This window comes from Pinus tabuliformis, chromosome J, assembly GCF_031772625.1.
Source record: "Pinus tabuliformis cultivar Carrire ecotype Pingquan chromosome J, CPIR1, whole genome shotgun sequence".
NCBI classification, from domain to species: Eukaryota; Viridiplantae; Streptophyta; class Pinopsida; order Pinales; family Pinaceae; genus Pinus; species Pinus tabuliformis.
In genome coordinates, this window is record NC_142295.1 from 139,654,058 (window position 1) to 139,668,890 (window position 14,833).

Sequence of the window (14,833 nt, forward strand, 5' to 3'; positions counted from 1 at the left end):
AGAACTACTCGATTGTATAGGATCTGATAGGATTTGGATTTATGAGATGGATGCTATTGTATCATCGTTATTTCATATCCTTTGTTTTCATCAAGAAGGGAGAATTGTAAAGGTTGATCAGATGGATTGTTCTCTGGGTGACTCCCACACATATTCTGAGTCTACTGTTCCATTAGTGGATAATCCCAAGCAGCCTATAGAGAATTTAGGAGTTGGATTGTACTCTTCCTTAATGGGTACCTTCGATCTTCCTGCTCCTACAGCTAGAATTAATGTTATTTCATCCTTTAAGACACCTGCTCGAAGATATCTCTTTAGAAATCATTATTTTTCAGATTCTTGGCCCTTACCCTCATCTACCACCACATTAGATGAGGGGCAGGTTGGTGGAATGACATGTCCTATGTCTGTAGCAGAAATTACTCATAAGTCTGTTGTTAACTCTGTAAATTCCGATCTGACTCCTTTTTCAACAGAGGAGATTGATGGGGATGTGGCTCCGACCAAGGCTCTAGATTCAACTTCTGCTTAGGATTTCTTAGATACTATCTTTCCATTTGAAGAAACAATTCTAGAAGCAATGATGGGTGTTGAAATACCATGGAATGATTTCCATCATCGTTTGTATTTCCTTCCTCATTTGCAGGAAGTAGAGTCAAGTTTGTCTAGTCCTTCTACTAGTGATGTTCATGCAGTGTTAAACCCTTTGGCCCCATCACAATTTTCTACTGAAGGTAACATTTATGTTATCTCACAAACTATTCCAGAGAACATCTCTAGGAATCCCAACATTATTGAAAATGTCTTCATTGGAACTGAGTATTCAAATTCAAACTTATACCAATCTCTTTAAAGAGTTTCATGATGTGTTCGATTGGTCTTATGAGGAAATACCTGGAATAGATCCATCTATAGTCCAGCATGAGATCAAGACGTACAAAAATGCAAAACCTATTCGTCAAAAACTTCAGCCAGTAAATCCTAGAGAAGTAGCAACTATCAAAGCTGAAGTCAAGAGGTTGCTTCAGGCGGGTTTCATATACCCCAGTTCTTTAACTGAGTAGGTCTCTAATCCAGTCCCTGTAAACAAAAAGCAAGGAATGATTCGTGTATGCATTGAATTTAGGGATCTAAATAAGGCTTGTCCTAAGGACAATTTTCCCATGCCCTCTATTGATTAGATTATTGATGAATGTGCGGGTAATGAGATATTTTCATTTATTAATGAATTTTCTAGTTATAATCAAATTACCTTCCATCCAGAAGATCAACACAACACAACTTTTATTTTTCCCTACGATACATTTGGGTACAAAAAGATGCTTTTTAGCCTAAAAAATGTTGGAACTACTTTTCAGCAGGCCATGTCATATTCTTTTCATGATATCAAGCACATTATCAAGGCCTATCTAGATGATTTAGCTACTCATTCGTGAAAGAGAATTGATCATCCTAAACATCTTCGATTGATTTTTGAATGATGTTATTTTTAAAAAATCTGGTTGAATCCAAATAAGGTGCATTTTCACCGTCACATCTGGTCGGTTGTTGGGATTCATGTTATCGATGGAGGGGATTCATGTAGATCCCTTCGAGGTTGAGGCAATACTTCAATTGCCTCCTTCATCCTCTATATGTCAACTTCAGAGTCTCCAAAGGAAAATAATTTTTCTTGAGGAGATTTATAGCCAATTATGCCAAGATCACAAAAGGATTTATGACATTGCTTATGAAAGAGGGGTCCCATTTTTATGGGATGATTTCACACAAGGATCTTTTAATTCTTTGAAAAAATCATTAACCTCTGCTCCTTTGTTGAGTCCACCTGATTATAGTAGATATTTCCTCTTGTATCTCGTTTTAGCAGAATCAACTATTGGTATGGTCGTGGTTCAGGAAGATGATGCCTTATGTGAGCATGTAATCTACTATTTGAGCCGAGGCTTGGCAGGTCCTGAAACATGCTATTATCCCATTGAGAAATTAGCTTTGGCAGATGTCCATGATGTCCAGAGGCTTAGAAATTATATTCTTCTTCAAAAAAAAATCGTCTTAGCAGCCATCAATCCATTTCAGTTTGTTCTCAATAGGCAAGTGATTGGGGGCAAATATAATTGATGGATTGACATTTTATAAGAATTCGACCTCGAATTCATGTAGGCTAAGTCTAAGAAATATTTAGTATTTGTAGATTTGATCTCAGATTTTCCTTGTGAGGAAGAATTCATTTACGAGGAAAGTTTTCCTAATGAACATATATTTCTTATTTCCTCGCAAGATCCTTGGTATGGAGATATCATTATATATCTCCAGATTTTGAAGTTTCTACCCTTTTTTCCAAGGACGAGCGTAGAAAATTGTGTCACCTCGCTAAAAATTATATTATTATAGGTGAAACTTTATATCACCGTGAGATTGATTCAATCCTTAGACATTGTTTAACCTTGGAAGAAGTTGAGTCTGTCCTTAATGATTTCCATAGTGGAGCTTGTGGTGGTCATCTATCTAGGCTTGCTACAACCCAAATTTTTTTGCGAGCAAGATACTTTTGGCCTTCGATCTTCAAATATTGTATTAAAGTGGTCAAGAGATGTCATCCATGTTAGATTTATACTCAGAAAATGAGTGCACATCCAGCTCCGCTTTTCCCTATGATCACTGTCGGTCTTTTCACAAAGTGGGGAATTGATTTTACTACTTGTAATCCACCTTCAACAGGAAATCATAAGTATATCATCATGGGCATAGACTACTTTACTAAGTGGGTTGAGGTTATGCCATCTTTCAAGAATGATGGTGAAAAAATGGCCTTGTTTCTCTTCAATCAAGTTATTCCTGGTTCGGTATTCCTAAAGAGATTGTCACTGACCATGGCAGTCATTTCAAAAGTCAAATGATGTCTAAATTGGATCTCAAGTTGGGTTTACGGTAGGAGAATTCATCTTCTTATTATCCTCAAGTGAATGGGTAGGTCGAAGCCATGAACAAACCCCTTAAAATCATCCTAAAAAGTAGGATTAACAAAGATATATCCAATTGGCACATCATGTTATATCCATCACTTTGGGCATACCAAATGTGAGTTAAGACTACCACTGGTTTTACTCCCTTTCAATTGGTTGATGGGTTGGAATCTATTTTTCCTGTAGAATGTGAAATTCCTTCCCTTAAACTGGCTATTAAAATTCTTTCTGATTCTTCTTGTCTCGAAGAATGCCTTGTTCATTTGGATAATCTTGATGAGAAGCATCGAGATGCTATTATAATAAGCAAAGCTCATAAGAAGAGGGTAAAAATTCAATACGATAAAGTTTTCTATCCTAGAAATTTTTCTGAAGGTGACCTCGTCTTGGTCTACGATCAAGACAAAGATGCCTTAGGGTCTGGTAAGTTTAAATCTATGTGGTATGGTCACTTCTTTGTCAAAAGGGTTTTGAAAAAGGGAACCTATGAATTGACTGATTTTGAAGGAAACAAGTTGGCAAATCCTAGAAATGGCCTCTACCTTACGAATTACTTTTCTTAGGCTTCGGTCGAGCATTTACTTATTTGTATATATTGTATTGTTGTACATATTTATCTATCGGTTTAGTGACAATGATATTTTTGATCTTCTTTGGCAGGTATTGATGGACAATTTGAAATATCTAGGGTTCATCGATGGTTCTAGTAGACACACCCAGAACCTTGCTGCCACAACTTGGGTGATTTATTATCCATCTAGCTAGTTGATGGTTTTGAGGGGAGTATGTATTGGTCCCACTTCAAATAATATTGCCGAATATACTGCTATTATTAATTTACTATCTGAGGTGATATCTCTTGATATTGATTCATCAGTAGTTTATTTAGATTCACAACTGGAGGTATCTCAACTGAAGAACATCTATTGGGTAAGAGATCATTATTTGTATCTCCAATTCTTGAGAGTGCATTTATTGCAAAGCTCATTTGTTTACATCACATTTGTTCATATTCCACGATTAGAAAATTCCTTAGCGGATTTTATTGCTAATCAAGCATTGGATTGGAATATAAATCATTCATCACATTAAAAGATAAAAAATAATCGAAGTATCATCTGTATATATGATCATAATAAAATCATTTGTATATAGATAGAGTTTTTATGTCTAAAATAATATACAAAATCGGGACAAAATGTCATACAGAATTTGGTCTTATAGCCATCATCATGTCTAATAAAAAAATATATGATCATATACCTAATGATCCTGCTTAGGATGAGTAGCAAGAAAGAAAATGATGGCATTTTCCAGCCACTAAAATAGTCACACCCAATCCCGTGGTACTCCCACCACACGTCACTGCATCTCCTCTGGTAAGTCGTCTATGGCCACCATGGCTACTTGGTGAGTTAACCTCTCCAAGTTTCTCGGGTTTGTATGGAGGACCCTCACAGTCTCTAATGCAGCCCCTTCATCATCTCTTCCATGAGGCGTATGTCGAGGAAGACCATCAGGTCTCACTGGTCAAACATTTATGTCATGATCAATAATCGTTTAAGTGTTTTATCTCATCAAAAGGTTTTTTAATTCATTTTTATTGAAAATCCAAAAAGTCGTAAAATTCAAAAATTAAAAATCATTTATACCTATGGCACCCCATGCTGTGTCTGGTGGTAATACTAGATCCGGATCTCATCAAAAATCAATTTTGACATAAGGGTAGTCTTCGAGTGCAATGACCTGTTGTTCCCACCAAAGGAAAAAATCGTCATAAAATGTAGTCCTAGGGACCTCACCGCCCCCTAGTCATTTCATCAAGTCAGCAGACCTTCCCATCCATGGATCTCTTGGGTTGCTATTGGTGGATAATACCTTGGGATGAAGCCCAAGTACTCTCTCAAAAAAGAAGGAACATAAGATTGTTTCGTATCCAAAATTATTCGTTTGGTCCTTCTGGATGGAGGTAAGTTATTTCTTCATGTTGGCTAGTAGAGGTGTACAAAAATAAAATATTGTAGTGAGACAATATACTGCAAGGATCAGGGAAACATGTGAAGCTTGATGTAGAGCAGCAGAACCATTTACCCTGGCTATGGTAAATAGTAGGATTCTCAGTGATAAACTCTCTACATACTTGATTAGAATATGACTTCCAACCTTTTTGAGGTTTCCAAGACAGTATATGCAGACGTTTTCTTCTACACTGAGACTACCTCTTGTCCTTCCTGTTGAGTGCACCCTCTCTCCCCTTCGGGAAAGAATTGTAATGAAATAGATATCCTCTATTTTGAGCCTCAGGGTCATATGATCAATCATGAACGCATCTTCTTCTCCACTCTAGTAGTGGATTAACAGCTCGAACAATCGAGTATTTCCCTTCATGTTTAGCATTTTGAAGAATTTTAGCAAACCACATCCTCTCAAGGCATCTAATGTGTTTTTGATCCTCCATCACTTGATTATCAATGGCACTATTCTCTCTTTCACGCCAGGTAATTGTCATCCTGCAAAAAGTTATGTTTTGAATAATTAAATCCATGTTTTTAATCTTAAACTCGTGCACACACGGGTTTGTTATTAATATAGTGGTGTATAGGGCCTTTGTATACGTGGGTTACATGTATCCAACCCATGTGTATGCAGAGAAATTTTTCTAAAAATAATTCCTTATGGTCAAATTTATGAAAAAACATCTAAAAAGCATAAAAAATGATCAAAAGTATGATTAGAAGGTTACTTGGAAGATTTAAAGCAATTTGAACGGTTGGATTTGATGGAGGAAGATTTCTTGGGTTTTTCTCCACAACTTCTTCAACCAATTGCTCAAAACACAAATGAGAAATTGTGAGTCCAGAGGTCCTTATATAGGTTGAAAAATGAAAATTATGTTTTCTAAAGCTGGTTTTTCTTTTGTGGACTTTTTGACCTTTTGGCTTCGAGTGTTGGGATGGGTTGTTTCTATAGGATATTTTGGAGATTTTTTTGGGAAATTGCTTCAATCCCATGACTGCAGACCCATCATGGTAGATATCACTTTCTTACTGGCATATAGGTTATGGAATATCACTTTCAACTGCATTTTGCATACTAGCCTCCACACTGCAATGTTTTTCCATAGGGTCAACCCCATCATGTCTTGATTCACAAGCCATTTTCACTCACTGACTTATAAAACCATGATATGATGGTAGAGCCAACCTTTACCTAGGCATCTTAGTTAGATCCTCGCTAGCATATGTTGCCCATTCAGCTATATTGAGTAGACTCAGGAGTCCTCTTTAGTCTTGCTATGGCTTGTGTGTTGGAGACTCATTCTCCTTTTTCTTCGCCATTTTATGGCTTTATAACCTAGAGGCTCCTTTGTGTTAAGTTGTACTGCTGCATTGCTTGCTGACCATTTCTACCTTTTGGCCTTGATCCGGCTTCTTTTGGACTCATGTTTAAGCCACCTTTTGACCATGTCTTCTGCAAAATGAACCTTGCAATCACTTGGCCTTTGTAACTTGACACATCCTTTTACCCATGGAAAGAACATTCCTTTGAGTGTCATTGACCAGTTTCGTCACCTTGCATTTAGCATAGGAATGTTCCCCTCCCAAGAACTTTAGCATCTGCCTTTGGACACTCATTCTTTCCACTGTACTATAGCCTTCTTTTATTCCTTTTCAGGATTCATAAATATAAAAAAAGACAAAAAATTATATATCCAAAAAAGAGAGGGAATAGGACATTATTTTCATAATTGATGGCAGCTAGAGCCAGTTGTGTTGCCCTTGAACAAAGCGCTCAAAAAATAAAGTTTTTCCTCTATTGGGATGGGCTTTGGTTTGACTTAGGAGAGCCTTAACCTTTTTATTGAGTCAGTACTCTTGTGATTGGTTATCTCTTCCAATCATATGGAGAGTTTTCTTATGCCTCGTGCATGACAAACTTATACAAAGTTATCATATGCTGCCATGTAGTCACAGTTGAGTCGTGCTTTTGTTTAAGGGAAGTAAACCTAAGTCAGCCTCTCTGTGATGTCTCTTGACCTATTTTTGAGTTGGCCATTCCTAGTTGTTAGAGTCATGTTCGTTATCACATCAGCTATATGGTCCTTTTCTCATTCTAGTTCGAGAAAGTCTCCATTGACTTTCTGTTGGCGGGTCTTGCTCTTATCGGCTATGAAAAATTGCTTCGAGAGTGGATCTAGACCTGTACCCTATCCCTATTTTCATTATTGATAGGTTACCTTGTGCTCAACATCGATCATTATCATGGGTATTTGACTAAGTGGTTTCCCTTGTGTTCGAAATTAGCTTTCATTATCACATATTAGGATTTTTGCAATGCCTTGGCTTCCATTTAATCTTATTGGTGGACTCCTTCCCTCTGTCAGGTTTCATTATTGGTTGGTTCAAAGGGATTCTATCGTGCACAAGCTACATATTATGTATGTGAGAAATGTGCTTCGGTTGGGTAAATACATATTTATTCATCTAATTCCTTCCACATTAGTGGCCTACGGGTTACACTCATGATACATTGATGAAGGATGCCTTAATTCCTTCCTTCTAGTGAATCATTTCCCATCGACTTCAACTCATTGCTCTGTGAACAATATTTGGAGTCTATTTGGCAATACCTTAGGGTTTGTAGTCATCAATGGCAGACTCCTTCACTATCGAGAGTGGGAAAACTTCATTGTCTCCTAATTGATAGATTCTTCCAAGTGTTCAACTACAACTCATTTATTTGCATTTTTTAGATTGTACTGGGTAGTCAACTCTCATCATCATTATCGGTGAGTAGTCTCGCATTTGTTAATGGTATACATTAATGACCGGTAATCAAACGATTTCTCACATGGTAGATTTCAGATCATTTATTCCCATTGTGTAGAAATGTACCACGGAGGTTGGTGAAGACCTTGGTTTTGCATCAACATTTCTTGGTTCACTTGTCAATTGCTCTTGTTTCTGCTAGTTGACACCATCCACCTTATATGTTGCAGTTCCTTACAACAACATCCTATATGTTGGCACTCGAGTTGAAATGTAGTACCATTTATTCCACCAGTTGACTCAGTACTTTTTGCATCATCTTTATGACTTTAGTGATCAACTTCCTACTCCAGCATCATTGATTAGTTATTTATATGTGATATTGAGACATGTAATTATTTGGATATGATCAGATGATCCATTATGTATTTTAAGCTCCTTTATACTTGTATACATATTCGATCTGATTTTGTACTTCACATGCGGACATGCTTTACTATCTCTAAGCATCGGTATGCTTGCCTCAAATAACAGTTTCTTTTTTATCTCTTTCATTGACTTGGCACGCTGAATTCTGGTGAAATCCTCCCCAGTCTTGGCATGATTCCTTCTGTACACTTAATACATTTTGGCCATCATGTATCCCTTTTGACCTCATATATTAGGGGGCATATTTTATAGCACCATTTACCACTTTTAGTAGATCATATGCTCTAGTTATGGCCTATGGCAACCCTTCCTTTCTAGAGTTTGTCCAAATTCTAAAAAACAATCTTTTATTTCCCATACGCTACTTTTCCTTGTGTTAAAAGCATGTACATGTGGGTCAGTATATACCCAACTCGCGTATATGTCCTAAAACACTTAAAAATAATAAATATCCTTAAATTCAGGTAGAGTTTATGGGTTTTACCTATTACTCACCTACTACATCCCGTGGCCCAACTGTTTCCCAACTGAAAAAAAACTAATTTGGAGAAGTATAAATAAACATCCATGGGAAGGCCTAAGGAAGAGAAGAGATGAGATATTGATATTATAGTTTATTGATCCCTGATCGAGTCTAAATAAATCCTTGTGCCTCTTGAACTCCCCAAATTATAAGAAACCTTTGTTTCCTCTTTTGAGATGTCCTTCATCCCTCTTATGACATCCTTGTGTGTATTGATAGAGGAAGATTCTTGAGGTTGGGACAGGACGGATCCGGACGACGGTTCTGCTTAGATCTGGAGGAAGACTTGGGTTGTAGTTTTCCACGTTTCATTTAGCTTACATCAATAAAGAAATGTTGCTATGTTCCTAATATTTATCGTGTTTATGCATTGATCCATGTTGTGATTTGTTTATAAATCTTATATTGATGTGTAATTTTTCATTTTCTTATATGATCTAACGTGTATATCATGAAAATGCTTTCTGTTACTGCTATTGCATATGGTTTGCTTGGATAATTTACAGGTATTAAAGGCATGAGGAGAAGCAGAGGGTTTGAACCCTGTGGGATTGACCCAAACGTAGGACCTCTGGGTAAGGCCACTTCTTCCCAGTTCAATAGTTTAAGCATTTAAATTGTTTGTCTATGCATTTCTTGTTGTTGTATGCCCTCCGCTATGTTCGGGTTTTCAACCGAAGACCCTAAGGTGTTCCCACCCATAACAATCATCATTTTCACTTGTGACGTGTGGGCCAAATACAAATTCGGGAGCTTCATCATCTAGGTTTAAAGAATCTTGTGAAACTATGTTGACTTGATCAATCTCTGAATTTTTAATCATAATAGAATTTATTTTCCTATATTTCTCATTTCTTAAAAGTTCAGAAAAAGGAATGGAAAATTTTAACATATTGATTTCAAACTCTGGGTTGAAAACACACTGTAATTTTTATGCATATTTGGTCTCCTTCAAATTGCCCTTCTTTGGCTCCTTCATATTGTCCTTCTTTGGCTCCCATAGCCTCTTTAGTAAGTACCTTCTGGGTTCAATTGGGTGTTCAACTATTGTCTTCTGTGTTGGAGATTTGATAGGAACATTGTAGTTTCTAAGGTTGTATTGTCGTTGAAAATCTTCGACTACATTATTGTACCCTTGCTAATAAAGAACTAAATCACAGATATAAACACTCTCTTTTTCTCCCAAGCATCCAACAGAAAGGCCATGTCCTTCTTTAGTGGAAAAAATATGGTTCTATTCATCATCGAAGCACCCAATCTGATGATCTTTTTCTTCATTAGTATTCTCATTTACAAATGAATGACTCTGGAAAAGGAGGTTGAATAGCGCATTGTTGTTCTTCAGAAGCTTTCTACTCTCTAGGACAATTCTGAGCAGCCTGAAGTCTACTAAAAATTAGATTTCTGACTTGAAGTTGATTCTCATGAGGAGAGGTCAATTTATCTACCATCTTATCCATAGTATTCAACATTAAATCAAAATTCAAATCTAGGGATGAAGATGACTCTTCTTTGAAACCTACTCCTCTTTAAACCTTCATCTTTTCTTTATTTTCCAATAAATTGGCCTCCATTCCAATTAAATTACTTTGTATTTGCTCCAAATTAGTAGGGTTTCTCCCCCAAAGTTGATAAGACAACTTGACATCAAAACAATCAGGATAATGTAGCACATCCAAATGAGTAAGGGGTTTAATCTTAGCCGGAATAGAATTATAAATCTTGTTAAATTTGACTATGAATCCATGTACAAATTCTCTTGGGTTTATTTAGATTGCATTATACTCAGCTAAAATATGCAATGGTTTTTCATTCACCTCCTATCTGGCGAGAAACAACCATTCAAGAATTTGGAAGTTATTAATATTGGTTATAGGAAAAGATCTAAACCATTTCTTAACCTCACCAGAAAAACTCTGTGTAAAAAGCTTCAATTTTACATCATCATGATCAATTTCTTCCAGATCTATGAAATCAATGAGTTTATCTAAATGTTGTTGAGGAGTATAATATCCAGTCCCATTAAAATGAATAAGATGTTGTCCATAATTCTGTGGGAGAGAATGCACTTGTGCTGGAAGATTGAAAGGGGCATATCGGCCATCCTTAGGTTTATGATGTAAACTTATACTGATAACAGAGGTAAATAAAACAGAAGTTACAGGTACAGAGACTGATCGAATGAACTGTTGAGAACCCCCTGAGGGTTACTGACTAGTCAGGGTAAGCAACGATGGAATAATATAAGAATCAATCAGATACTTATCAGCTTCTTTTAGAAGTTCCTAGACTTTTTGTTCCAATTTACGAAAGTGGGATGAGATCTCTAAATCTTGGGGTAATATAACTACTTCAGTGATAGAGGGCCCAGGGGTAAAGGTATTAAGACCTATTGGATCTAAAATCCTTTCTCACAAATTACTTTCAAATTTAATATCTAGAACTAACTTTTCAAAAGTTTCAAGCTTTGGAGGTAGAGAAAAATATATTTCTAAATCAACCGTACCTGTCTCCTTGGGAGACGTTTTCCTGAAGAAATTTTTTGGGCTTGATGAAATATGAGGTGGATTTGGATCCGGGTTCCTTTGAGTGTGAACACCTGTATGAGACAAAACTTCATCAATAAGAACCCTTCATATCGTAGTGTGGAGTCGCCAAAGCAAACATCTCTCAGCCAATATGGAATAAAAATCTCTATTTTCCCTAAGATATTTGATTTTCAACAATAAAATCATTAGGGGAAAAATATGATTTTTGATCCTTGGCAGTGGTGCCAAAATGTTATCACTGAGAAATTTCCTTAGCTATAGGAGGAAATAACTAAGGTAACCTCAAACTAATATTCTATGTTGAAGCTTGCCCTTCAACCAGAAGAGGGCTCTCTCCATAAAACTCAACTACCCTATGGTCATTGTGGTAGAAGTTTTTGTGAAATTGAGTTTAGGTGGGCAGTTTTAGCTCTATGGATGAACTAGTTGGGTGATATTCAAAGCCATTGGGCATGGAGTCCAGCTACTTAAACAAATGAGATCACAATTATAATGAGAAAGTTGTATAAAGAATGAAAATTTACAATTCCTTTGATTGTTTGGAAGATTATAAGAAAGAGGGATTGAAAGAATAAACGTTTATAGATGGCTGGAGAAACAAATGTTAAGACTGATAATTTAAGAGAGGAGCATCAATCAAATCCAATCTCATAAACTAACATTATCAGACATGGAAGAAAACAATTATAGAATAGAGAAAATACTGACAGGGAGAAGAAACACATGAATTTCCTACTAACTTCTCATAAAACACTATAAATACATTCAATATTTCTCAAATATATCTGGATTATGAGTTTTTTCCAGTAATTCCCAACCTCTATTTACATATTCATAAAATATTTATATAGTGCTCTATATAAGTATTTCACAAAATAATAGTCCTCGCATAATTACATAAACAAAGATATTTTAAATATCTCTCAAGCTCATTGTTGGGCATGGAATCCCCCCAAGGCATGTTTTGGGGCTTAAAGCCCACGTTTTGACCAAGTCCTCTGTAAAATCTCCGTGAATTGTGGGCGCAGAGCGTGAAGCCATAACAGAGTCACAGGGTTGTCCGCCCTTGTTTTTGTAATGTAATGTTGGATTGATAAGATTTACCCATGGTCTGCGGACCATGGGATTGTATAAATAGAGAGAGGCTCTAAGTAGAAGATATCATATAGAATAGTTGAATAATAGAAGCATGATGAGTCTAAGAGATTGAGTCGAAGTGTAAAGTATGTCTTTGGGTCGTAGAGTAGGAGAAGGTTCCATAGCTAAGTGCGCGGACCCTTGCAATTGAGTGCATAGGGCAGGTCGAGTCTGTAACCGTTGGAAGAATTAATAAAGAGAAGTTTACCATATTTTTGTGTATCTTTTCATGTTTAAACGTATTATTGGGTATAAATTGCAAGTGTACTATTTATTTTCTACGCAAACTTATATGTGTATAAATAAATATAACACAAGGCTTCTATTTACATAAAGATAACTAACTGGTGAATGAAGATAGGTAAGATATCAGGTGTGACTTAGGGAAACAGTGCAGAGCATTGCTCCAACAGGGTGAAAGGCCCACAACCCATGGTTAGGGTTGCGCGAAGGTAAGTATATCAGGGCACGAGGGCGAGGGAAGCGTGTAAAGCAACCTACGTGCAGGGACTAACACTTGGACGGAATCAAACCCTCATACATCTCCAGGGTGTGGAAACCTAGTTCCATCACCCCCCCATACTAGTTTGTGTGAGACCTTAGTCCACGAACTATTGCCAAAAGAGCCAGTAGTACAGGGATTTGTTTGGCTAATTAACCTTGAACCTGGGTCAGGCCCCAATAAGACAACAAATGGTTCCGTTGTCGGGACCGAGATTTGCATAGATATTTCTAATGTCTTATCATTGGAATCCAACAAAGAAACAAATTGAATATTGGTTGGATAGAAAGATTCACAAGTTCGCAGCACAATAAAACAGGAACCCGTGACTATCAAAGGAAGAGTGGTTAGACTGCTACTTATACATAGAGATCCATGAAATTTTCTTTGCATCTTTCCCTACTGAGCTATACGAGTGGATTGCGAAGCTAGCAGATAGCCAAGGAAGGTGTAAGCTCAAAAGACCTATTGTGTGGACTCCAGAATTGGTGCACAGATTGGAAGCATCGCAGGATAAGATCATGTGCATTGTTGATCACTGGCTTGATCGAATTATAGGAGGATTCATCACCGAGTTCGCGGCAAATAGTTTAGTCAACTATAGCGAGGCAGAACAACACTTCCTCAAGGGGTCGCGAGGTAAGTACGTTAAATATTTGAACACTTGGATTAAAATGCTACTATGTGAAAAATAGGTTATGCGAATAAATTACTACTTGGGGCTAAGCGAAGTGGGAGAATCTACAGAAACGTCGGTAGTACAAAACTAGAAACTAGCCCCTTGATTTCACCTCTATGAGGGGACGAAGAAGAGATCGCGAAGCTCTCACCGAGAAGTGTGATCAATTTAATAAGGCAAAGGATTCTGCACATACCACCACCACCCACATCACCGCTAGTTTCACTACCTTCACTCCCATCTTCGCCCATACCACCTCCACAACCACCGCGAATCAATATGGTGAGCGCGATAAAGTTGGTAGTGTTCAAGGGAGTAGGGAATGAGGATCTAGACCAGTTTTGGTTTGTGATAAAATATGTATGGGAAGCGTAGGGAGTCACGGATGAAAATTTAAAGAAAGCAACATTGGTCAGTGCTTTACAGGATCCATGTTGACCTGGTACATTAGGCATTCCAAAGACAATCTGAATATGAGGATCGTAGATATTCAAACTACGCTAAACAAAGAATTTAGTAGGCCAAATTCAGAGGCACAATCGATTATTGGATTCAAGGAAATCACAATGCTACCAGGTGAGACCCCTTGGGAGTTGGATTAAAGGCTGAAGTGCACAATTCGTTAAGCTAGCATGACGTTGATGGATGGAAAGCACCGTGAATGGTTTGTAGCATCGTTAACGCCACATCTAAGGAACGTGCTATCACAACAAAGGCTAACAACTCAAGCCGAGGCCTTGGAGGTCACAATGAGATTGCATACGACCTCGATACAGGATCCCAACCTGGGAGTTTAGTAGATTCACGCGCAGTTGAAAAACTTGGGCCTTGAGATGCAGAGTTTGAAACAAGACAGGATAGCTCACCCAGAAGTGCACAATGCGGTATGGTGCGTAAAGTGCGAGGGTCAAGAACATGACAAGGACCACTTCCTAGTGTTTGTGAATTACCTCGTGGGAGGAGGACCAATGCTATTGAGACTAGAGGCACAAGCAGGACCGAGCGCGGTGCCTACACTATGGTGCATGATTTGTCAGATACGAGGAAAGCATGCTATAGATAACTACCATTTATTACAAAAGTACACACAGAATTCACAACAGTTGTTCTGTAATTTCTGTAGATCAGTGGGACACAATGAGCGCACCTATAGAAGTTATGAGATGATGATGGATCAGACTCCTACCTACAAAGTTCAGGCCAAAACTCGAGCACTTGACCAGAACGCAGTGTTATATAGTTTGACCTCCTCATCAACTCAGAGGGGAAAGACATGATAGCT